The sequence below is a fragment of the Perissodus microlepis genome, chromosome 7, assembly GCF_051167445.1.
Source record: "Perissodus microlepis isolate ML-2025 ecotype Zambia chromosome 7, ASM5116744v1, whole genome shotgun sequence".
NCBI lineage: Eukaryota > Metazoa > Chordata > Actinopteri > Cichliformes > Cichlidae > Perissodus > Perissodus microlepis.
The window spans coordinates 6,640,450-6,666,428 of NC_140467.1; positions in this window are offsets into that span (position 1 = coordinate 6,640,450).

Sequence of the window (25,979 nt, forward strand, 5' to 3'; positions counted from 1 at the left end):
TTCACGTCAAAGACCCGGCTCTAAGAGCCATTTCGTTCGCGACCGACCCATCACTAGTAACCATTCCAACTCTGCTTCCTGAAACCCAAATGGACTGATAAAAGTACAAAAGATGAATAAACCCACGGAGAGATAAAAGGATACCTTGCAGAGCTTTGTAATTGGACTCAAGTGCTAAGCTACCACAATACTACACTATATATCTCTCTGGGTGGCATGGGAAACTGATGATGCTCGAACACTGTATCTGAGACACATAAAAATAATACTGCCACTGTATTTTTACAAGGGTTCAGTGGTTGTTTTGTTTAGGGTTTTTTTTTTTCAAATGTTAGACAAACATTCTACATATCAGCAGAAAGCTTTGGCTCAAACCTGGCATAATTATGCATTACTGCCATCCACCTTGTTCCCTCTGAGAAGGTATTTTTATATTGCTTTGATCCTGGATGTACTTTAGACTTGTCAGTGATTTGTAGCTTTCTAACACATATTCCACTTTCCTCAGTCACACACAGATGTGTGAAAAGTGCTGTAGAGTGCAGCTTCTGTTTTAGCTTTTTATTCATAACCAACTAACAAGAATCCACCAAGTCACCCAGGGTAACGCTGTGAAAGTTATACTTAAGAGGGTTTTTTTTTCAGCAACAAAAAAGTCAGTCTATTTGTCTGTTATCATGTAATACAATATTTAATACCCAATATTTGTTCGTAAGCTTTGCCCACATGCTGTGCTAATTACCCTCACCAGAGAAGTGATGTTTCCATTGTTGTTGTTTCACTCTTTCACTGTCTCTTAGCAGGACGTTAGAAATGTTGGTGTAGAGGTGGAGCATGGGTGAAGGAGGAACTCATTAAATTTTAGTGCCTGTGCCTGGGGCTCTCTTGGTGGTGCATTTATGCAAACAATTATTTGAAAAATATGCCAAATATTCACAAATAAGGGTCTGTTATTTGGACCAAAAGTCAAGTTCTATCTTTTAAACTGGAGTTTCTGAATAAGTTTAAAGTGTTTATTTTATTTTATATCGGCCACAAGTTTTCTTACCAAAAGTCATCATATCATACACACAAAAAATATTTTTTGCCCCATAGGACTTTGCAATTTAGTTACATAAGAACAACGTGGAAAATTAAATTTGAAGGAATCTGGTCAAATTAAGTTTACTTGATTGGTAGAAATGTAATTTATATGAAGCATATTTTTTATTGATTAATTATTCAAATAAATACACCTTTTTAATTTATATTTTTCAGTTGAATCATACCTTGGGGGTTTTGGAAAGATTTTTTTCCACTGCAGCATTTTAAAATATGCATTGAAGCTCCCAAACAGAAAGCAAATGTGATAAACCTGGATCTGCTATTTTTAGCATTCAAAGACACAACTGACCTCTAGAGCCTGCTTCCATGAAATACTCATCTGACATTATTTTTATAGCTGTGGAAACACATTGCTAATTGTCCTGTTTACAAACATATAAATAAGCGGACTACCCTTTCATTAACTCTGCCTCGGACTTAATGGTTTCTTTCCCATTTGTTCTTCCTCTAGCCTGCCTTTCTCATGTCATTTAGTAGCATTAAGCAATAATCACCAGGCCAATTTTTATGACAGGAGAGGTTCTGAATAAAGAATACGGAAACTTGCAGTAATAACAAATTTCAAATTCATTATCCTATTTAATTGAATGTAAATCAAACATTGTAGGCAGTCAGTATTCAGAAATTACTTAAAAATAATAATCTCGGACTGCTAGGGATGACAAAGCAGTGGCTAACGTCAAAAGTGGATCGGAGATTACCGGATGGATCTTGCTATAATAATCATAGTTAAAACCAATGTTCTCATTTTACTCTCTCATAAAACAGCAAACAAACAGCATCCAATTTAGTGCTGTGCAGGTAGAATCAATCAATCTGATTTAAACTTGAATGCAGTTTATAAAGCTGAAAGTAGCTACAGTATCTGCTGCTGCTGACTGAACCATACAAGCACATTTATGAGATACTAAACCAAAACAATGAGATAAAATAAATGCATAAAGCAGCAGATTTGGGTGAAAATTCTCTGTACTGTGTGTTCATAGCTGTGAAGAAAAAGCCTTCTACATTAGCATTTGATTTATAATACATCAGTTGCTGATTAGTGGAGTGTAATGATGAAGAACCATCGCTGACAGAATTTAGAAACATATGCTAACATCCTTAACCCTGTTCAAGAGCCATAATTACAAGTTATTCCCAGCACATAAGCTAAGACTGCCTTATAATGCAGTTTTTTACATTTCTTTAAATTTCAGCTGCCTTTTATGTGATGCAGATATTATTGTTGACTCATTTTGTCCCCTGGTGGATTTGGCTGGAGGGAAAGGGTATTTTGTCAAATTACAGGGTCTCACCAGCAGAAATGAAACTGCCATTCTGTTTGCCAAGAGTGGGAGCAGAGCTGGCATATTAAAAGACTAGTAAAGGTTAGGACTCCACGGGGGAATTCTATGGAAATAAAATCACAAAAGAGGTGCAATAACAGCCTGATTACAAGACAGCAATAATGAGGAAGAGACACATGGATAAACAGAAAGAAAGGGAGAGGCAGACTAGTTGGTACATTTGACATTTGTGATGTTGTTGGCATAAAAAAAGATGTCTAATTTTCTAGAGCTCACTTTGATTGAAAGCCTGCTCTGTCCTCCTTTGCGGTGTTTATACAGCCTGCTTGGAGGACAAGAAGGACCGATAATTGCTTACAAGACTTCATGCGGCTTCATTTCATGGCCACAGTCAGATTAGCAGATGTGCGATAGTGTCATCCTGCCTTGCAGAAAGATATTACACAAACGCATCATATAGCAGAATGCACACAAAATGGATGTGTAACTCAAATCAACAGCCAGAACACATCCATCCATTACGGCCCTAAATGGTCAAGTCAGGTCTGAGTCAACACAGCTCTGAACTGAAAATTGAAAACTGAAAATATATTTCACCATAAATACCCAAACACTGTAAACCCTCACCAGATAAATATTACAGCTGTTAACAATGTCAGTAAAGCTGATATCTGCATTGCATCATTTCCAACTGTTGACAGTCTAATCATATGACAGTAATTCATATTGCAAAGGAAAAATAAAACTGACATAGCTTGAAAGTTTGATGGGCAATGTCCTTAGAACAGAGGTAACAAGCCTGATAACAAGGGCATCTCTTAAAGCTACGGATCTCTGTTTAAAAACTCTGTTAGACAGAGATCAATATGTGACAGCACTTAACAATTCCTCACACTGGCCTGACATTTATTTTGGGGATGGCCAGTGCAACTCAATGAATACAGAATAGTCAAGTAAGGTGATGGTCTCTCAACTTTTCACATCTTCAACTTTCATTTAAAACAAGACATTTGCACAGTTTTGCTTGTGCTCCGAGTCCAACACTCAGAAATGCTTTCCATCTATGTGAGAGCATATGTATGTTTGATGTGGTTAAGGCAAGAACCACAGCACATGCTGGTGTAGTATTCATCACGACCAAAACCGTCAATTTGGCATCTTTCCTTTTTTTTCCTTCTTTTTTTTTCTTTTTACTTCCAACTGTAGCACTCTTGTCTAACATTTCGGGGGGGGGGGGGGGGTTGAAAGAGAACCTGCTGCGAGAGGCTGCAGAATTACACTGTTTTAAATGTAGAGATTCAGCTTGAATTTACACACTGTGTAGGTACAACAGTATATTGTCTCCTGCTGTCATAAACACAGAGGATTTTATACAAGAACATTAACTCTATACTTATGTATTCCCACATACATAAATAGGCTTGTGTCAAAGGCAATATGAAGTAGAATACCATGGTATGAAAGCATAACCTTTTGTTTCTTTATATGTTTGTTTACATTGTTTGCCTAGTCTCACAAGACCAAGTGCTTACATCATTTAAACACAATGTAGGAAGGAGAGCACATCCTCGGTCAACACTTCATATTTGTGGTGTATATATTATATTACTGTATTCTTCTTCTTATTATCATTATTATCATTATTATTATTATTATTCTAAACATTTATATGGTGATTTGGACAAAAACAACTAAATAAAACAAGGCTCAGTGGCAGGCTGTAAAACTGAGATACCTTAATTCAGCAAAGAAAAGAATATGCATATTTCTGCTCCACAATGATGTCTGTGCATTTCATTTCATACAAGTGTTAATGCTAAATTAATTCAATCAGATATATAATTTATAAAGACTTAAAAGAACATTACTCATAGATGGCATTAATCATACATACTGTGATATTTAAATTGAATTATAAGCTAAGCAATGGTAAATTTTATGGCTATCCTGGGGGGGAGCTGATTTAGTAAATATGGCCACATGCTTATTGTATTCTTTCAACAAACACATTATTAAAAGAAGTCTTCAATGCATCATGCAGACACACTTTTTCTTTAAAGTGGTTTTATGAGGTGCCGTATCTCCCTAGTACATTAAAACAAGTGTTGAAACACATACTCATTAATAGGATCCCATGCAGTCTTGAGTAATGAATTAATTATTTCCAAGAGTCTGAATGAGCTTACAAAAGGAACTAGCATTTGTCTTTATTACAAACACCCTCTAAATTATACCTAAGAGACACATTAGCTGGTTGCACAGCTTTATTAAATAGCAAGAAGGAGTCACTGAGCAGTGACCAAAAACAATACATTTTACAGTACTTGGTTAAAACTGTATCAGTGAATAAACCCAGGGCTCTGATACATTTCCGCCTCATATACATAATACAAATTAAACGAGTCACCTGAAAGCTCAAATCTTAGGTTAGTTCAGGTTTATGATGAAAGCACAGTTTTCATTGTGTTTCTCTCCATTTGTATGGTACGCTCATCGCTGACCAAATCAATTTCCTCATGGATAAATAAAGTTTGATGTGAATTTTAACTTAATTATAGACTACTGGAAAACATAAAAGAAAAACATACATAATATGTCAGTAAAAGGCATCTTGACAACCAAAACCTGAATAGCATAGTGAGTGGATCCTCTTTTGGGGATTTAAGCCTGTACAGGTCATGTGACCCTGACAATCAATAAGTATCGATTTGGCATGAACGGGGGAAAAAACTGTACGTCTGCCAAAATGGCTGAGATCCTGTTGAGAGGAAGATCAGTCTTCCTTACAGAGGCCATCAAGTCAATCTGAACTTTTTCATCAGGATTTTTTTTCATCTTAGCTGAAGTTCTTCAAGCTCTCAGCGGATGCCATCTTCTTTGAGAAAATGCAGGTGAGTTCAATTCTAATGTTTAGGTCTGTAGAGCTGCCAGGACCTGCTGCTTCATTAGGAGATATTCATAGCTTTTGCTGTCCAGTACACAGCAGCTTTTTACCAACCTGAAAAGTGCTTCCCAAACAAATATTTTTGCTTTGTTTTGTTTTTTCACATTTTTCGTGGCTGTGACCTCACTGAAGTATGTTGCAGGTTAAATTATACACTAGTCGTGCATCACTAAGAGTTCGTAAACTTCTATAAGCCACAACACCACTTGAATAAAATGGATAACACAAATGTTAAATGAAGCAAGTTAAGATATTTAAGAATGACTCAACAGAATGAAGAGGCTTAGTTATTTCTATGGTTACCAGGGGAGGAAACTTCATCGCACATATATGATTTTTGAAACATTTTCAAATATTTTATTGTCACACTTTTCTTAACCTGCATGAATTCAAGACTTAGCTTCCTGCTCTTGGCTGATGGGAGTGACACCCGGTCCTAGCAGCTAGGATACCTCTCGGAGGCCTTCTGGGCGAGTTGTTTTGGGGAATGTCCTACCAGGAGCACATGCTGGAGAGATTACATCTCTCGGCTTGGGTGTTGAAATGAAAGAGGTAGCCAGGGAGATGGGGAGGTCTGGGCTTCTCTGCTTAGACTGATGTCTCCATGACCCAAACCTGGATAAGCAGTAGAAGATGGATGGATGGATGGATGGATGGATTGGAATTTAAAAAAAAAATCAACATCTTTAATTTTGTGTATTGTTTTGTCTGTATTTAGGCAAATGAATCAGCTCCACATACCAGTATAAGGAGGTGGAGTTAACTAACTAACAAGCTGATTGAGATTTTAAGGGATGCAAAGGCTTCAAATGTGCGTTCTCACTAGGAATACACCAGTACTTATGCATATAAATTTCTAAACAAACAATTCAAGCCGACACTTTAAAAAAACAGAGATAAGGAAATTACATTTTAGTGAAATTGCATCATAGAGAAATTAACATTATACAATATTCTCTTTCAGTCAAAATACTAATAAAAATTAATTACATGTTTTTTCATGTGGGAATTTTGTCAAATCTGTGATATGACAAAGTAAATGGCAGTTTCAATCTTCAAGTGTCAGAAAGTGGGAGAAATTAAATCTCAGTATCACAGTTTCCCAGTGTGAGTTTTCCTGGTGGTTTCTTTATTTGTAACATCTCATTGTATTCTGTCTGCATCTGTGTTGATCTGTTGTGGCAGGAAGGTTGCAGGGATGCATTTAGATAGCCTCTCCAGCATGAACCACATACTTAAGTTCAAATGCAGTTTTGAACCAACAGTGGCACTTTAAAGTGGCTATGTCACGACTGAGAGTGGTGACAGCAATCCTCCTTGCTAACATTTTTCACAGCTCATGGCAAGTTTGCAAGCTTGTTGCTTGATAACATAGGGATGGCTAATAAAACACTTTTGTGGTCACTTTGCTGAAGAAACACTTTTTTGACACTGAATTTCACACTAATATTTTAAGACTGATAAACCTCTACTGACATAGGCTGTCTTCGTTAATCAGTGGCCAGCTAAGAGCGGCCCAAACATGCTATCAATCAAATTCAGTTGAGTTTAACTACGACTACACAGTAATGGTTTAATTGCTGCAGAGCAATACCAGCAGAACACTCTACACGATAATGGAAGACTTGCTAAGATGGTATGATGGCAGGCATGGTGATTTTACTAGAGTTTGTGCTTCTTCTGATTTGTAGCTGTGAGTTTTGCATGGTTCAGTGGCCATCGAGCACACAGGCCAGTTATGCAGGCAGATTAAAATGCCAACATCTAGGAGCTCAGGCATTCTACTGCAGGGAGTGAATATTCCACAAAACTGCTGTTTCTGAGAATTCAGGAATGAGACATTGCAAAATAACGGAAAGAACTTGATAACCTTTGGCTAATCTGACTACTGGATCGTCGGTGTTGCTCTTTTTTCATCTTTTTCCATTTTAAGAACATATTGCTGTTTTGTCCAGTTAAACAAATCTTTAAAACAAAGGTAGCATATGCAAATCAAGGCATATATGCCTTGACTTGCATATGCTACCTTTGTTTTATGTATACATACATGGTGTGGTGGTCAGAAGGCAACAGAATACCCCTATCAGAATATTATTTTATTTTTTATTTTTTAAGTTTAACAAATATTTGTACAAATATACTTCTTCAACAATTAATACTTTAAAACTTTGCTCAGTGTGTGTTTTCAGTATCCTCTTGGGATAACTGGGTCCTTGTTAATTTTAGCTTAAAGTCATTTTTAAACAAACCCAGAGTAAAAATCAGTCCACTTCTGAAAGTGGGGTGTCAGGCATCACTATCTGTTCAGCATTATCTGTGGGTGGCAGCAGGTGAAGAGCTCAAACTTATGAATATGTAAATGGAAGATATAAAAGAACTTTAGCTGAGGGGCAAAGGGCACACAGTAACAAAAGCATTCAAAATATAATAGCATACAGAATGGTACATGTTAATTTATATTTAACTGCCGCGGGTACATGACAGTCCATATCCGAGTCTGAAACCCAGCAAAGGAGAGAGAAAAGAAATAACACACTTGAATGTAAATAGTATTTCCAGCCTGCAACAGAGAAAGAGTTTAAAAGTGGAAACTAAACTTAGAATGATCTGTAAGGTGTAATGATGACAGTGTAATACAATGTAGTCTGAGTCACAAACCACAGTAGTGGTTGTGACAGAAAAATAATGAATGTGGATTACTTTTGTTTATTTGCCCGTGTGTGTGTGTGTGTGTGTGTGTGTGTGTGTGTGTGTGTGTGTGTGTGTGTGTGTGTGTGTGTGTGTGTGTGTGTTCGTTCAATCAGGAAACAATTATCTATGCAACTGCTTACCAAAGGTAAAGCACTAATGAAAACATATGTTCCTTCATTAGGAAGATGCAGTAAAGAGCTGTTTTTGTAATTACTTTTTAATTTTTTGCACATTTCTTTTGTTTTTCTCTAAAAAAACATGTCACATATCAATAACTGGGTCTACTGTCAGAAAGGGCAGTGAATATAAGACCAGAAATGTTTAATGTATTACTTAATCACTAGTCATCCAAGTTACCAATGACTGAACAGCTATGACTGTGTACACAAGTACTTGTGTTGTTTCTAACCTCTATTACTTAACAGGTTATTGCTGTACGCTATGAAATTAAAACACCGGGGAAAAAAGCATTGGGTTACATATGAACGATTTAACACTCACAAAGTGAGGAAAACTGGTTTCTTTCTACCTTGGACAGAAAGATGGACACATTTTCTAAATAAGTGGTCAGTAGACGACTATATGTCAGTTCATGCATCTTAAGTTTTCAAAAATATTTAGCTTGAAAAATGATTCCATCAGATTATTTAAGTGACTGAAAGGCCCCAGTAATGAGTAAGAACACCTAATCCAGTCTCATTACAAACTGTGTCATAATCCAATATAATTGACAGTTACATGTCAAGTCTTTTTGTTTCTTGTTTATTTTATAAATATTATAGTATGAATTTCATTGTGTTTAAAGTTTAAGGTTCAGTTAATCCCATTTTCCAACATTCACACTGAATATTAAATCTAAAAGTAAAAATTTCTATCACTAAACAAAATTTCTGTTCCTTACCTTAAATACAATTAAAAGCATTTAGTATCACTGGATTTTATGCAAATTTGACATGGTTTGACACTGTGCTCTCCTCCGGTCCCATGTGAAAGAGACAACAAGGACTTCCTTTTATCATCTAAGGAACATAACTAAAATCAGCCACGTTTTATCACTTGACACTGCAAAGGTTCTTATCCCTGTATTTGTGTCTTCGTGTATTGATTATTGTAACGCTCTTCTTTCTGGGTTACCAAAAAAAGTTTTAGAGATTTACAGATGGTACAAAATGCAGCTGCTTGCATTTTAACCAAAACTGGGAAATTTGAGCACATTACCCCAGTACTGAAATCTCTGCAGGGGTTGGGGAGGTTGGAGCAGATTTTAAGGTGCTGTTGCTCACCTACAAGGGTTTAAATGGTTTGGCGCCTTCATATCTCTCTGACCTTTTGCACCTCTATGTTCCATCCCCTGCTCTCCGATCTCAGGATACTGGCCTTCTAAAAGTTCCTAAAGCCAGAAAAAAAGACTATTGGGGAGCGTGCTTTTTCTTTTTATACCCCATTTTTGTGAAACAACCTCCCTCAAGATATTAGGCAGGCATGCTGTGTGGAGGTTTTTAAAGCTAAGTTGAGGACCCACTTGTTCAGCCTATCCTATGTGTCTTAATTCTATGCCCATTAGTTTTTAAAATGTTATCAGTTTTTACTGTTGTACTATTTCTTCTGTACTGTTTTTTTTTTATTTATCTTTTTGTCTTCAAATAACTGTTCAGCACTTTGTTTGAAAGCACTTTATAAATAAAGTTATTATTATTAAATATAGCAGTGGCACAAGACAGAGTACCATAAAAAGCACCTACTGTCCACAACGCGCGCGCGCACACACACACACACACACACACACACAAGCAGAAACATCTTGCTTGACTTGAACTCAAGTATAGTAAAACACTGTATTTTTGATTGTTTTGTGTGCAATTCCATGTAGACTTTTAAAATCATTCTCCTCCCATTGCTGTACAGAGAAGTCACTAAAGTTCAGTTTCAGAGCCTCAACATCTTCCTTCTTTGTTTTACAAAGCTTCTCTGTAGAAGAAAAATGAGTAATAGAAGCCAATCCACTACATACACTTTCTTGATTATAACATGAGTGGGGGTAGCCCTAGCCCTCTCTTAGCCCATACAGCAGACATGTCTTTAGAGGAGACAACAGATCTGTACATTGATGTTAGCTGGTTGCTGAGGCGGGTATTGGGGGGTAGAGATGAGATGAGAGGGCTGCAAGGAACAGTGAGGGAGGAGGGTTGCATCCGCGTACAAACAAATACCTCTTTAGAATTCTACACAGCACTCCGCTGCAGCGTGTTTGGTTTCCAGGCAGCACTGCATTATTAATGCTCCCATCTCCCCATCCTCACACCCCCAGAGCACAGAGAGTAGGGTGGGGACAGAGAACAGGGGAGAGAACAAGTTAGGGTGGGGTTAAAAAAAGACAGCAAAGTTATATGTAAAGGTGGCTAATGAGCCAATCTTATTTCCACTGCTGTTTGATATGAAAATGCAAAGAACTGGAGTCAGTTTAAGATTTCTCTGGGATATGTGCACCGTGCACTGTGCCCATTGTGCAAAATGACTTCAGAAAAAAGCTGGGGTTATTTTTTTTATTTGTCTTTTTCTCAAGATATACCACCAGCTACAGATACCAACAACAATGTGTTTTCACATTTATACTCTGTTTTGTGGTAAATCTGGGAATGGAGCCAGGAGGCAATCAGCCAGACTTGCAGAACTGGTGAATACCAGCATGACACATTTCTGGTGAGACTCACAAAGCTCAAGTTCCAATTAAGAATTTAATAACGTTATTAAATGGCACATTGTGAGGGATGGCCTTGGTCTCAGTCTGTGTCAGGCATTATCTTATGATTTTAAGATAAAACATGTGCATTTGATTGATTGTATTGTATATTTGCGTGTGTGGTTTCCATATCACCGTTTTGTTTTGTTTTTTCTTTCAGAAAGGGCACTTATAACATGCCATGAATCTAGACTGTGACTGCTGGTTTGCTGGCAAGAGAATTGGATTATAAAGTTACAAAATTTTTTTTTTTTTTTTGATTAACAAATTTTTTATTACTTGTTTCTCTCAAAATCTTCCATTTTCAACTCAAATAAAGACATTAAAGGACATTCTCAAGCTCTACTTTGGATGTTGGTTACCTTTTTGTCACGATCTGAGGAGACAGACTGTGCGGTGGTGTGTGTGGTGGACCCAGGTGCGAACACAAGAGAGTAGACCGGAGTAAACTTAAACTGAAAGCGAGCCTTTATTATGGCTGATGACAGGTTTCAAACAAAGCAGAAATACCGTGACTAAACTGAACTTAAACTAAACTGGGAAGCAGATACTGATAAGCTATGAAGACTCAGAAAGCGATGACGATGACAGTAAAGGCTGGCCGTAAGGACATGGAGGGTGGGAACACAGACGACGCGGCACAGACTGAATGAAACACACAGACTAAATACACATGAGGGATGATCAAGGGAAGTGGAAACACATGAGGGGGGGGGACAGCTGATACACATGAACCTAATGACAGGACAGGGAAAGTGAAACTACAAACACTGACATTAGACACAGACTTCCAAAGTAAAACAGGAAACATGGGGATTAGACGTGACCTGAACTGAACATAACCACACAGACATGACACATGACAGGTAGACGCACGGACCAGGGAGACTGAATACAGGAGGAGATGACATAAACAACTAAGAAACAAAGGACTAAACAGCAACCTCAAAATAAACTAGATGAACTAAACTAGGGCACAAATGAATACAAAAGATACATAAAACTCAAACACTGGGTCGCTCAACCCAGGACCATGACACCTTTTGTTCTGTTTTCTGTCAAACTGACTCAATGCTTCAATAATCTTGAGGTCCAGGATCTGGGGAGGCCAATCTATGATAGTGTTCTACTGTGTGTCTTTCTGTCCAGATATTCCTTTATTTCTTTGGCAGTGTGTTTGGGATCATTGTCATGCTAAAAAATGAAGCCATTGCCAATCATATGCTTTCCAGATGGTATTGCGTGGCGGATATAATTTTGATGGCGCTTTTCTGTGTTTGCAATTCCATTAGTTTTGGCAAGATCCCCATCACCAATGGGTGAAACAGAGCCCCAAACCATAACAGACCCTCTACCATATTTTTCCAGATGGCTGTAAATACTCACTGCTGTACCTCACTCCTGACATCCTCTTACATATGGACAATGATTTGCAAAGAATGTAAAAGTTGGATTCAAAATTGCCTTCATAATTCCTATTCAGTAAAGTTCATGTGTAATTTTGCATTCCCTAGCCTTTCTCTTCCTTAAGATTTTCTTCTTGACAGCCAAACTCCCACTGAGACCATTTCTGATGAGGCATCAGTGAACAGTAGATTTATCAGCTGAAGGGCCAGATGTATCTTTCAGGTCCTGTTTCAGGTCATTGTTGGATGTTTTTCATGCTTCTTAAGGACATGACTTCCAGATAATGTTCATCTGCTGTAGATATTTCCTTAGGCCTACCACTTTCTTTTTTGTCCTCCACCTCTACAGTTTTCAAATTTTCTTTAAGGGCACATTGACACGCCATGCCAAGATACACCAAGTTTTCAGCTAATAACCTCGTTAGTGAAAAATAAGTATATTGTGCCTGTCAAACTCTGTGATTGCTGGCATTTTTGTAGATTCGATTAAAGACATATATATTTGGGCATACTTCATACTTCAGATGTTCTGCTGTTATTGTTTACTGCCAGTTTCTCAAAAGCATAGCACACTTTATCCAGCCTCATAAAAACACCCTCACTGCCAACATTATTTGAGCATTGTTTTGAGTCCAGGGCAAGTTTGTAAATACGTTTTTCTAAAGTGGGACAAACTCACATACTACCCCAAATCAAGTTAATGTGAACATAATGTCTAAATGAGAGTATGTAGACACATGTAGCGTAATTTTGTTCACCAAAAGCCAGTCAAGTTTTCAGTTAGGTTGAACAAAACTGTGATCATTTTTTAAACCTAACAAAGTAGTTAAAGAAGTTTAAAATTGTCCCAGACAAACTTAAAACTCCTTTCTTTTAGTTGAGTTGGACTTGTGATATCGCTTCATATTGTTGCTGTATAGTCTTGTTGATTATTTAAATTAATCTAGAAATGTCATGTATGTTTATGCAAAATTTTATGACAGACATTAAAATACTTTTAATTTGTCAAAAATAGAATCCTAGAATCGTGTTATATCACCTTATGTCCAACTTCATAACAGCAAGAACAAAATAAAATTAAACTTTTTAATATTCTTTTCCAGGCGGCCAGAGTTGCCCTTTTTTCTTTCTTCCATCTAATTAACAAATCAAGATGTGTTTGGAATATCATTGAGCTGGCAGTTAGCGAGCAGGAAGAAGCGACATAGACAGAGAGAATGAGAAAACCAAGCCAGACAGACAGAGAGATAACGATCCCAATTTCCCCAGTCACCGACATCATAGGTAACACATTGTGTCTCCTTCACAGATCGGCACCTAGCACGCCTTGACGCTGTGGCTGCCACTGGTAAAATGTTTGCGAGCTAACCTTTGGCAGCCCAAATGTGGGTATGTTTTAGAAGCTAACACATTTCCCTCAGCTCTTTTAATTCTATTTTTCCAGGGACTTCATTTTCTATAAGGCAATATAGTTGCAGTAATGAATTCATGCAGAGTCAAAACTATGTCCCCCTTGTGACCTCCTGTCTGTAAATGAAATAGTCAGCAGAGCATCAGGCAGGAGGTCATTCTGGTATACACTGCTCTGGAGGGAAAATTAGGGAGATTCTCCTCTCCATCATCACTAAATGGAACTCTGCAACCTTTGTTTTTTTTTTTTTCTTTCCTCTAACAAGTTTTAGAATCCAGCTCAATTTGTTCTTATTTTTCTAGGCAATGTAATTGTGAAGCAATCCACCAAGGATGTCAATATCCATTATCTTTTGTCTTTTATGCTGTATGAGAAAACCAAAGAAAACAAAGCACAGTACCATTGAGTTCAGAGACTGACTGTTGTCTAGTGTCTCTGATGTGCTACTTGACCAATCAAGCTGTTAAGCCAGCTCTGTTCTCTCCAGTGGAATTGAAAGCTGTGAGAGTGGTTGTTTGACATCACCTTGTCAAAGCAATCAGCTTGGATTTGCTTAAGGGGAATTTAAAGGGTTGTTTATCCCCTAGTAGCACTGACTTTCATGTCTCCTATAGCCCTAATAGATACCTTTGAAAGAGACCATTAAAAAAGTCTCTGTTCTCAGCAAATGTCTTGTGTCCAGTTTTTAGCTCAGTTCTTAAAGTTCAGATGTGCTCCCTTATCCCATACAGAAGACTGTTTTAGGGAGATAATATTATTTGAAGATGATATGGCAAACTTATTTCAATTCCCAAAGCAAAATGCAAATCACAGTGTCCGACTGAACTTTACTGGTAAGTTATTTAATTTACTGTTCTTAGTCGAAGGACTAAAACACGGACTTGAAACACCAAAGGGTGACGTCAAACACAGCAACACTAAAAATATATTTCCAGTTTTATAATTAAATTATCAGCAGCACGGTGGTTAGCACTGTTGCCTCACAGCAAGAAGCTCCTGAGTTCGGCTGGGGTCTTTCTGTGTGGAGTTTGCATGTTCTCCCCGTGTTTGGGTAGGTTCTCTCTGGGAACTCCGGCTTCCTCCCACAGTCCAAAGACATGCACTTAGTGAGGTTAGGTTAATTGGAAACTATAAATTGCCCATAGGTGTGAATGTGGGAGTGAATGTGAGCGTGAATGGCCCTGCGACAGACTGGCAACCTGTCCAGGGTGTGCTCCGCCTCTCGCCCTAGGACAACTGGGATAGGCTCCAGCCCCCCACAACCCTGAAAAGGGATAAGCGGAAGTGGATGGATGGATGGATGAATTGATAATTAAATTAGAAAATAACTGTAACTCCATCAAAAATTGACAGAGACTCATCGGATGCTTGTGATCATTTGTAGTACATAGTAAAAAAAATGCATGATATGTGCGACAGAATAAAGAAATATATGATAAAATGACAATCCAGTGCTAGTTCTCTGTTCCACTTAAAGGCAAAATTAATAATCACCCATTTGTCTTAAGAGCTTTTATAATAAAAGTACATTGTCTAAATTCTGCTCGCAAATGACAGTCAGAAAACCAAAGGTGAATCTGAAGCCAACTTATTGCAGTGGCCTGGAGTGAACTCATATTTTAGAACTTCGATGAATCATTCAGAAACCATGGCTGAATACAAGTTAAATGTGGTCCCTTGGCAACAGTTAAGACACTAGGCAGTATTTTCAGTTTTGTACAAGAACAAAGTTCAGGATTTGTTTTGTAATATTTTTCACTCCCCTGCTCTGCGTATATGTATTCTACTTGAAACAGTTTTCATGTAACAAATAAAAAACACCTCTGCACTCTGCAATGCAGTGGCTGTTCACTGGTTAATGTATTCAGTGGTTTTATGCAACAGTTTAACTACAGTAACACGGAGTCCTAATGATGATATATAAGATGAGCAACAGTGTGGGTTGATAGATAAGAGGTGGTATACCAGAAACTAGTTTAATCTCTTTTAGAAAGAAAATCACATAGTTAGTTAAATTATGTATTTACAATACATGAAAACTAATCAAATATTGTTTTTTTTAATTGCATGCAGTGATAAGCATAGTGCATCTTCAATCTTCAGTGACATTTTGTTACAAACCATGCATATCAAACTGCAGTTGTTATTCAGCACTACTTGTTTCGTGGAACAAATTAATGAGGAGGAAGTTAGAAATTGATTATTTGGTAAAGACATTTACCTGCAAATTTAAAGATTTTATGATGATATCCTATACTAATTATTTATTTATTTTACAGAAATGTTAACTTGCAAATTGAGGTGGGATCCAGACCAATAAAATGATTCATAAGCAGACTGACACGTACAATTCAAAGTGAACTTTTCTGCAGTGACATTTACTGCTGTCTTTCCCATGTGGCTTGGAGAAAACAGGAATGATAAGGGCACTTTTAATTATTTCTGCTGCTGTTTTAGCCCCATCCAGTGCTCTTCTGGTTCTTCAAATAAAATGATAACAATTCCCCCAATGGCGAGCCAGTGTTTCTAGCGAGGGGGAGCGACAATGTAATGAGAGATTTGTTTTATTGGTTTCTTCATGCTCTCCACCCTCCTTATTCTGTCATCTCAGTGTGCTTAAGTTTCTTTGTCTGCCCTTCACCTTGGCAGAAACATTGTCGTAAACCTGTTTCTTCAAAAAGTGTCTAGTAAAATTTCAAGTCTTGTACAAACAGAGCAAACAATTCCAGGAACTGCTATGCTGTGTTTGCTGCCTGCAGCTCACTTTGTTATTGGTGTTTTCTAAAGGAAATTTGGCAGTACCATTAATATTTTCTGCTTGAGCAATTGAAGACAGCCTAGAGCGATGAACATCACTCAGGGAATTGAAACCTGGTCATTCAGCGAGCAGGTTGGATATAGAATACACACAAAGTGAATGTCAAAGATTTTCATTCACATAGTTCCTGCTCAAACACGGTGGTGTTTTTGAGTAGCTTATCTGCTTAGCGATTTATTTAAAAAGTTTTACATATATTCTTTCTTCATAGCATAATCTTCACGTGCTTCATCCGAAGCACACTTTCTGTGTACTCACTACCTAATTTATAGCCAAAGTATTCACTCACTGTGTCTTTACTGTTTCGCTAGCTTAGCTTAGCTCGTAGCTGACTCGCTAGCAGCATGGCCTCTTCACCTGTCCCTCCTGCACTTTCCTGCTCATTGTGTCAGATGTTTAGTTACTCCTCGGCCGCTTTAGCAGTAGTAATACTTGTAACAAATGTAGCATATTTGCAGCTCTGGAGGCCAGGATTACTGAATTAGAGACTTGGCTTTGCACCCTTCATTCACCCGCAGCTAGCCAGGCCCCTGTAGCTGGTGCAGCCGAAGATAGCGTAGGCCCCGCTAGCTGTCCCCTGGCAGACCCCAAGCAGCTGGGAAAAAGGGCGGCTGCGTTACGGTGAGGAGGAAGCATAGTCTTAAACAGAAGCCCCAGGTACACCACCAACCTGTTCATGTGTCTAACCATTTTTCCCCACTCGGTGACACACCCGCCGGGGGTAAAACTCTGGTAATTGGTGATTCTGTTCTCAGACATGTGAAGCTAGAGACACCGGCAACCATAGTCAATTGTCTTCCAGGGGCCAGAGCAGGCAACACTGAGGGAAATTTAAAACTGCTGGCTAAGGATAAATGTAAATTCAGTAAAATCATAATTCACGTCGGCAGTAATGACACCCGGTTACGCCAATCGGAGGTCACTAAAGTCAATATTGAATGGGTGTGTAACTTTGCCAAAACAATGTCGGACTCTGTAGTTTTCTCTGGTCCCCTCCCCAATCAGACCAGGAGTGACATGTTTAGCCGCATGTTCTCCTTAAATTGCTGGCTGTCTGAGTGGTGTCCAAAAAACGATGTGGGCTTTATACATAATTGGCAAACCTTCTGGAAGAAACCTGGTCTTGTTAGGAGAGACAGCATCCATCCCACTTTGGATGGAGCAGCTCTCATTTCTAGAAATATGGACAAATTTATTAAACCCCCCAAAATATGACTATCCAGAGTTGGGACCAGGAAGCAGAGTTGCAGTCTTACACGCCTCTCTGCAGCTTCTCTCCTCCTGTTACCCCCCCCAAAACCCCATCTCCATTGAGACTGTGTCAGCTCCCAAACAGACAAAAAACAAACTAAAAACCAGCAACAAACAACTTAAACATAAAAAATCATAAAGAAAGAAGAATACAGTATCCACATCTGAACCAAAGAGTAAAACAGTGAAATGTGGATTATTAAATATTAGGTCTCTCTCCTCCAAGTCTCTGTTAGTACATGACTTAATAATTGATCAACAAATTGATTTACTTTGCCTTACAGAAACCTGGTTGCAGCAGGATAATTATGTTAGTTTAAATGAATCAACACCCCCGAGTCATTCTAACTACCAGAAATCTCGAAGCACAGGCAGAGGGGGCGGTGTGGCAGCAGTTTTTCACACCAGCCTATTAATCAACAAAAGACCCAGAAAGACTTTTTTTTAATTTTTGTGTTCCGTTTGGATCTTTAGCCATCAGAATTGTTGTCTTAAGGCCAAGAAAGATGCCAAGCAGATTTATTTTACCAAGTGGATCATCATGGCCTTGCCATATTGGTCCATTTGATTGACCTTTATTATAATTATGAATTTATTTTATTTTCGGTTGCTACAAACGGGACAGACATGACTGGGGGATAGGACAGGGAGAAAGAAAACCAAAGGGGAGAAGAGATGGTGAGAAAGGGGGGAAGAAAGAAAGAAAAACAAACAAAACACCTGGATCACCTGTATGGAGAAAAAAAAACAGAAGAGAAAGCATACAACAAAGAGCAACATAATAAAAAAACAGCACCATCACAATAAACTAGCTAGCAGTAGATAACAGTAGATACTAAATATTAAACGATATTGTGCAGCACGCAAGATAGACAGCGCACAATGTGCTTTGAGGCAGTAGCCAAGAAAGGTGTAGTCCGCGTCTGTGAACACCCGTGTTTACACCTGTGTGCACACCTGTGCGGATCAGCATGCTTGTATTCCAAAGGTTTCTCCATGTAACGATCTGCTAGGGAGTGTGGGGAGCCATAGCCCCGTCCACCAGGGTATGAAGCAGGTATGGAGGAGATCCAGGCCCCAGATATCCAGAGGCCCCAGAGTACAAGGACCCGAGGAGGACCACCAAAGGGGGGGGAACCGTACCACCCTCCTGGGAAGAGCTGAGTAGAGCCCCAAATGAGAGGTCACCCCGCAGCTACGGAGCAGAGGCCAGAGGGGGTTGCAGTGGCGTGCCCGCGGGCTCTGCCGGCAGCCAGCTGTGCCAGAGAGGACCGAGCTTCAGGCCCAGAGGTCTGAGGGCATCCCACCCCCCGGAAGGAGCCCAGCCGGGCCACAGGCGCCCGGCCCCGCCAATCGGCCACCAGGAGTGAGCCGGTACATACATGAGCGCCCAGCCCCAGACGACAAGGACCACTAACACACCAACGTCTGAGGGCATCAGCCACCAGCAGGGAGTGTGGTGAGGGGAGATAGGCCTCCGTACTTTAGAGGGCCTGAGATGTACCCAGAAAGGTTGAGTCTAAGACCCAACCTGACATATAGACACAGACGAAAAGGCACACGCGGACACAAACGTGCATTCCCACCCCATATGCACAACCAAATACTCGGCACTCACCCAACGTGTAGACAGACACAAATAGACACTGCACAGACAGTCACACTCCCCAAACATACTCTATATCCCAGGTCCAGGTACCCCCGCCCTCAGAGGGGCAAGCCGCACCTAGACCCAGGAGATGTAACCATTCTCTCTGGGGTGGAGACAAGCGGACCACCTCCTTATCTGCAGTAGCAGGGAGGCCCCGCATCCCAGACCCCAGTCTGACGGCCAGCACCTCCTCCCAGCCCCCCAGCCCTGACGGCTAACAGAACCGGGGTGAGTGAAGACCTCAAACCTCCCTACGCCCGCTCATATGTAGTGTTGCTGTGTGCTGTTCTAAAGTGCATTTAAAACTCAGGAGAGCATGGTACTTGCTTCCTCTCAGAGAGCAGCACGGCTCCTCCTGAAAACCCTTAGTGTCTAAATGCATTTAAAATTGAGGGTAGGGCACCAGCGCCAGAGGTGGGTTGGAGTACACCGACCATCCTCTGGATGCTGTAAAACGTGCCCACCCCCAAGGCCCTATATGTATGTGTTATGTGAGAGTGTGAGTAATGTGGATGTCTAGGTTGCAGAATAAAATTGAGGCACAGGCGGCCAGAAGGGGACAGAGGGGGAGTGCCTCCCCTGCACCCTGGTGACATACCTGCACCCCAAGCCCTGCGTGTGTGGGTGGGTGTGGTAGAGCGGGAATAGGGAGGCAGCTGAGGATGGGGAGGGAAGAAAGGGAGGGGCAAGCAGCCCCTCCCTGGGGCCAGCTCCCCCGCTGACCCCAGTAGGCACCCCCACACTCTGGAACCCACCAGGGCAAGGGGGCCCAGGCCCATGCGGACCGGGGCCCGCAGCAGTAGCACCGCCCAGCCCCACAGAGTCCGGGGCAGCCCACCCGACTCCACCCCAGAGAAAACTGCACCCACCCCATCATCCAATCATCTCCCAAACTACACAAGACAATAGACACCCAGGTTGAGTTCATTCTCCACCTCTCCTATATCTCTCCCCCCACCTGCAGAGTGAGCTCCTGTAGTGAGGAGACCACCTGCAAAGATATAACAACCTCCCCACCAGTTAGAGAGCCCCCTAGTTGGGCCGATGCACCAGAGGTCCCCTGCACTGGGGCTGAGCCCCCCTGCACCCACCCGCCCACTGCTCCGGCGACACAACAGCCAGGACCCAAGCCTCCACGCCCGTCCCGGACCCTCCCAGGGGCAGCCAGGCTACCAGGCCAGTAACCAACGTCCGCCAGCACAGACCCTCCCCCATCTCCGCTGTACGCAGCCACAAGGAAAACACCATCTAAGAGCCCCCAGAGCTCCTAACCAGGTCATGGCCACATCCCCCAGGTTAGGCCCTCCAGGGAAACGTCCCTAGGGACTCCCCAGACGCCCTAAGACCGTCCCTACCCCCATATCAACCACAATAGCGAAGGCAGGACCAAACCATGACCCCCCACCCCCACTAGGTGATGAAGCCGATCAAAGGAGCCCAAAGGGATTGATCAAATGTGATGGCAGAGGTTGTATCAAGACTAATGTGATCTATTAGATGATTTTTATATTGGAAAGACTTTTAATTCATTTGAAAGTGTCATGGTCTGGGTCTGATGACCCAGAGCTCATGTATTTCTTGTATATGTTTTTCCGTATGTTATGTTTTGGTGGTTTTCTCTCCCTTTTTTGTCCTTTCTCCCTGTGTGCTCCCGGATGTTTTGGGGTCGCTGAGGGGACTGCGACCCGGAAGTGTTCCCGCACTGGGGACTGCCGCACCTGCCGCCCATTAGCTCTCACCAGCTGCATCTGATAGCTTCATGAGGGGCGTCTTATTTAAGAAGGTGGCGGAGCCCCAGTCGGCGCGGGATTATACTAAGTCGAACCTGTTAAGTACCTCCGTAGATTAGTGTGTTGAGATCGGCTTCGCTACTAAAGGCTGCCTGCTGAACTGTGTATGTTTTTGTGTCACCAGGAGTCGGGAGTCAGGAACGTCGTCACGAGGGGAAATCACGGAGTGGATTCGGGTTTTTGGAGTTGTCACCTTTTCACTGCTATGGACATGTGCACTGTGTGGGATTCTTAGAGGAATCGCCACAGGAGTCACAGTGCTTGAATTGTATATAGTTGTCGTTTCTGTCCACTCACCATAAATAAATCCACTGTCCTTCACTAGAGTCTCGCGTTTGGGCCCTACTTTCTCTTCAACTCCACGGTCTGCCATCGCAGCCCGTGACAGAAAGCCTGATGCATAGCCTTGTCCACCCCAGCTGTAAAACTCAGAAACCAGTCTTGTTATCATCTATCGTCCACCTGGGCCTTACACAGAGTTTCTGTCTGATTTCTCAGACTTTTTATCTGATTTAGTGCTCAGTAGGGGTGGGTTTTGATTATCGATTTATCAATTAAAATTTATTCTAGCTTGGATATCGGGATATTGATTCATTAAAATCCTGAATCGATTTTTTTATATAAATTTATTTTGCTCGAAATGCCAGAATCTCAGGTTAAACCTCACAAAATTTCAACAACCACCAAACAGCTAAAACCGTAAATGAGAGCAGGTACATGGATTCTGCACAAAGACGTAAACACAAAGCGCGGACCCATACCTGTTATTGATCTCTGTCTCTTCCACAGCATGTCTTTATCCTGTCTTCCTTCTCTCACCCCAACCGGTTGCAGCAGATGGCCGCCCCTCCCTGCGCCTGGTTCTGCCAGAGGTTTCTTCCTGTTAAAAGGGAGTTTTTCCTTCCCACTGTTGCCAAAGTGCTTGCTCATAGAGGGTCATATGATTGTTGGGTTTTTCTCTGTATCTATTATTGTACGATCTACTGTGCAATATGAAGCGCCTTGAGGCGACTGTTGTTGTGATTTGGCACTATATAAATAAAATTGAATTTGCTAGTGAGCACTGATCCCACAAGGATCCCTTAACTTTTCCCATTCTTACATCTATACAGCAAGCACTTATGTTTGAAAAGCAGTCTTCTGAACTCCTTCAGTAATTATACACAGAGCACATGGTTCACTTATGACTCACTTTTATGTGTAGTGTCTATCCGATACAGTAAGTGATTAAAACAATATTTGGAAGGATTTGGGATTTTCTTTTCCTTTGTTTTGTTTGTTTATTGACATTTTAAGTGTAATGGTGTACATAAATAACATAAAGCTAAAATAGATTTACTGTACTTGAATCTCACTTGTAATATCCCCAAGCATTACTGACTAGAATAGCTGAGATGCTGTAAAATACTGCTTAGCATGGCAAAAGCACCACTGAATTTCAGGACTCAGTAAAGGAGACTAGCAGCAGGGAATATGAAACAAGTATTTTTGTTTTTAGGTTAAGCTATGTGTATCCTGCAGCCCGCCTTTTGGCAGTAGGGTAGTAATCATGTCTGTTAGAGGGTGATTTGAGAATAGCTAAAAGGCATTGTTTTGTACAATGCTCAGAGACCGGAGAAAGTGCCTTTTACTCTGTAGTGCCAGGAAGAAAACTACCTGATCTGAGCAATCTTTTAATGTCCAGTAAATATTTTTATTCCATATTTTTGTTATTACATCACACTCTGATGTATTCATTGTTTTTGTACAGCAACTAAATAATGTTATTAAAAGCACAACAACATTGACAGTGGTATTTGGTAATCTGTTTCACACATCATAAAAGTAAATAATCTAATTGTAATACTACATAGATTTAATAAAGGCCAGACTCCATTTATAATATAATGCAGAGATCAAAATATCTCAGCAAAACAAATTAAAGGTCTGTTTACTAGGAAATAGAGAAAACAGTACTGAGGGATAACCCTTTCTCCCTCCCTCTGTTGCAGTTATTTGAGTGGGTTTCAAAATCACACAGGTCATTGTTTTTAGGTTAGCTTCAGTGAGGGACTGTCTCTGGGTGTGTGACCTGAACAGACTGTGCTCAGGGATGCAGGAAATGTTAGTCATGCTGGCAATCTGTATATAACCCCTGCAACCCTACCCCGGTCATAATAAGAAGTCACCTTTGCCTTCAGAGCCACATGGACCTGCATGGGATGGCAAACTGTTTATTCTCCATTTGCTTGGAAACAACAAAGAAATGAAAGATGGACTGAATTTATTTTGTTTTGGAGATATTTGAAACATATTGAATCCACTTTAAAAATGTAGCTGAAGATATAAACTTTGTGAAAAGTATGATATAAATGTACATGTGTGAATTTCAAATATTTAGCAAACCACTGAATGTCTGTTTTCAGTAATAATTTTGTAGCATTTATTATACATTGAAAAAGCAACATAAGCTTTGCTTGCAGGTCCTCAAACATCCCCATAACATTAAAATACTGCAAATTAATCCAAAATATCGACAACTATGGCAGTGTGGAGTTTTTTTGTTGTTTTCACTTAACAAGAAAACATTTTTCCCCACAGCTGGCCTTCCAGGTAGCTCAGCCAGAAAAATATAAAATATATATAATCCACAAACATTGAAAATCACTCATCGTCTGCTCGGTCCACTTCTTAATCAACCTCAGCCCCAAGATCAATAGCTTGCGAAGGACAATCCAATCAACCACTCCTAATAAAGGAGCAATTAAAACATAATCCATTTATCTATCACCTTTAATAAGCATATTTAATTTCCAATGTAATTCTGCAACATCCTGACTATCTATAATGAGAATGTCTCTTTCAAGGGCAGTGTGGCATAGGTGCTGAAAGCACAACCCAGAATACCCAAATAACAGATCCACCTTTCCTCCTCATTATGAACTCAGCAGCACAGTGCTGACCCATGACAGAACTAACCTCATTGAGATGCTAAGCGTTCTCTCACCTTCTAGGGAGTGAGTCTGTCGACCACGTTAGGGCAATGAGGGAGTGCCCGTCAAACACTGCTATCTGAGCTTTGATGTACTACTAAGTGCGCACATCCTTAATGGCCCTTGGCTTTGGTGTGTTCAGAAAAAAATAAATCTTACTGCCGTCACTTGACAAACTAGAAAAAGGCGTGATTTTCCAACCAATAGAATACGCCGAAAACATAACCCTTTACAAAGACTTTAAGTTAAAGATCACCTTGAAGACATTCAAATGCAACGTGATGATTGATCGTTCAGCAAAATTGCCAGTAGCGGAGATAAATAACGTCTATAGCCTGCCAAGCGCTGTCATAATCACTTGGCTCTACAACTATCAGTTAACTATATGAATTTATACCTCTTAGATAAGCATTATAAAACAATTTCCATCCCATGAAATCAACAAATTTGAGAGTCACTTTATGACAATACAGCTATGTGAGTCACCTTGCACTCAAAGACTCACTTCAGAATATGTACAGAAAAGCCATAAAAATCAGAGGTGTGAAACAGCACAGTACAGTTAAATAAATTACATTCCTCAGTGTTCAGGTGTGTTGTAAAAGCACTGATTTCATTCTGTTTATTAACCTGTAATTTCAAAAATGACGCAGTATGGGATTGAATAATAAGTCATGTAAAATATTTAACCTTGCATGCAGTTGGTATTTCAGTAGCTGATACTTTATTCTGTGGTGTATATAGAGTGAAATGCCTGTTTATTAAAGTGGTTTTCATAACATGATGTAATATCAGATAACACTCGTGTTTTAAGTGTTTTAGATAAACATCCTTAAGATAAGCTTGACAAGGTGTTGAGTACAACTTAAGGTGTTCATCCTAAGTTGTACTCAAACTGCAGACACTGCTTGAAGTGAACAGTCTCCGTCTCCAACCACTTTTCCTTCTCTCACACTCACAAATACATAAATACGCACATGCACACACACTGTTATGCAAAAGGGGTTTCCAAATCCGACATCTCACTGCACTCTGGCATCAAAGCCCTTTGTACGAGAGCCGACACCTGGTCCCTCTCTCCTTGCCAAAGAGGCTAGCGAGTGGGCTCAGATGCCTGGAAGAGTTGGGAGAATTTATACCAACTGCATCCTGCACAACACACAATCATAGACAGGCTACTGGAAGTCCAGGATAGACAGCAGAGGATAGACTTTTCTGCCCTTAGTTGCCCCCACGAATTCTGCCCTATACCCCTACAGGCACAGTCATGCACAAATGTAAAAGGCACAGACAGTACTCTGTTGATCGCAGTTGATTCATGCATGTTGAAATAAGTGCCAGACAGAACACACCACGCTGCTGTGATAGCATGGTGTATCTAATGGTGCTAAATGAACATTATAGAGGTCAAAGAGAGAGCATAATCAGTTTTGGATATGAGCTAGTTTTTTGCCACTTGAGGGGGTTCTGGCTGAAGACTTCAACCATTTTCTGCCTTGATGCACCAAGCAATACCCGACGCAAGTTTTAATACTGTCCTTAGGCTGTGCATTTAACTCAGCAAATGGTTCCTGTTGTACTCATTTTCTTGTTTCTATCCAGTAAAACTAAGCCATTTTCTAGCCACACTGTTTCTTAAGAAAAGAGGCAGTATAACATCTTGTAACATTAGGAAGCTTTTTGTACTTTCCATTCATCAAATATGTTGTTAGCCTGTCACAAGGCTTTCTTGCCTTCATTGATCAAAGGGATGCTAAACATTGCCCAAGATCTTCCAAGACTTCAGAGCTCCCACAGCCACTGGCACTGTAAGTTATATAAGCATTCCACTCCTGACACTAAGTAGTCTATAGCTCAGACTGTGATAATCTCAGCAGATCTAGATGTAAAATCGTAGATGCTGAATCAAATC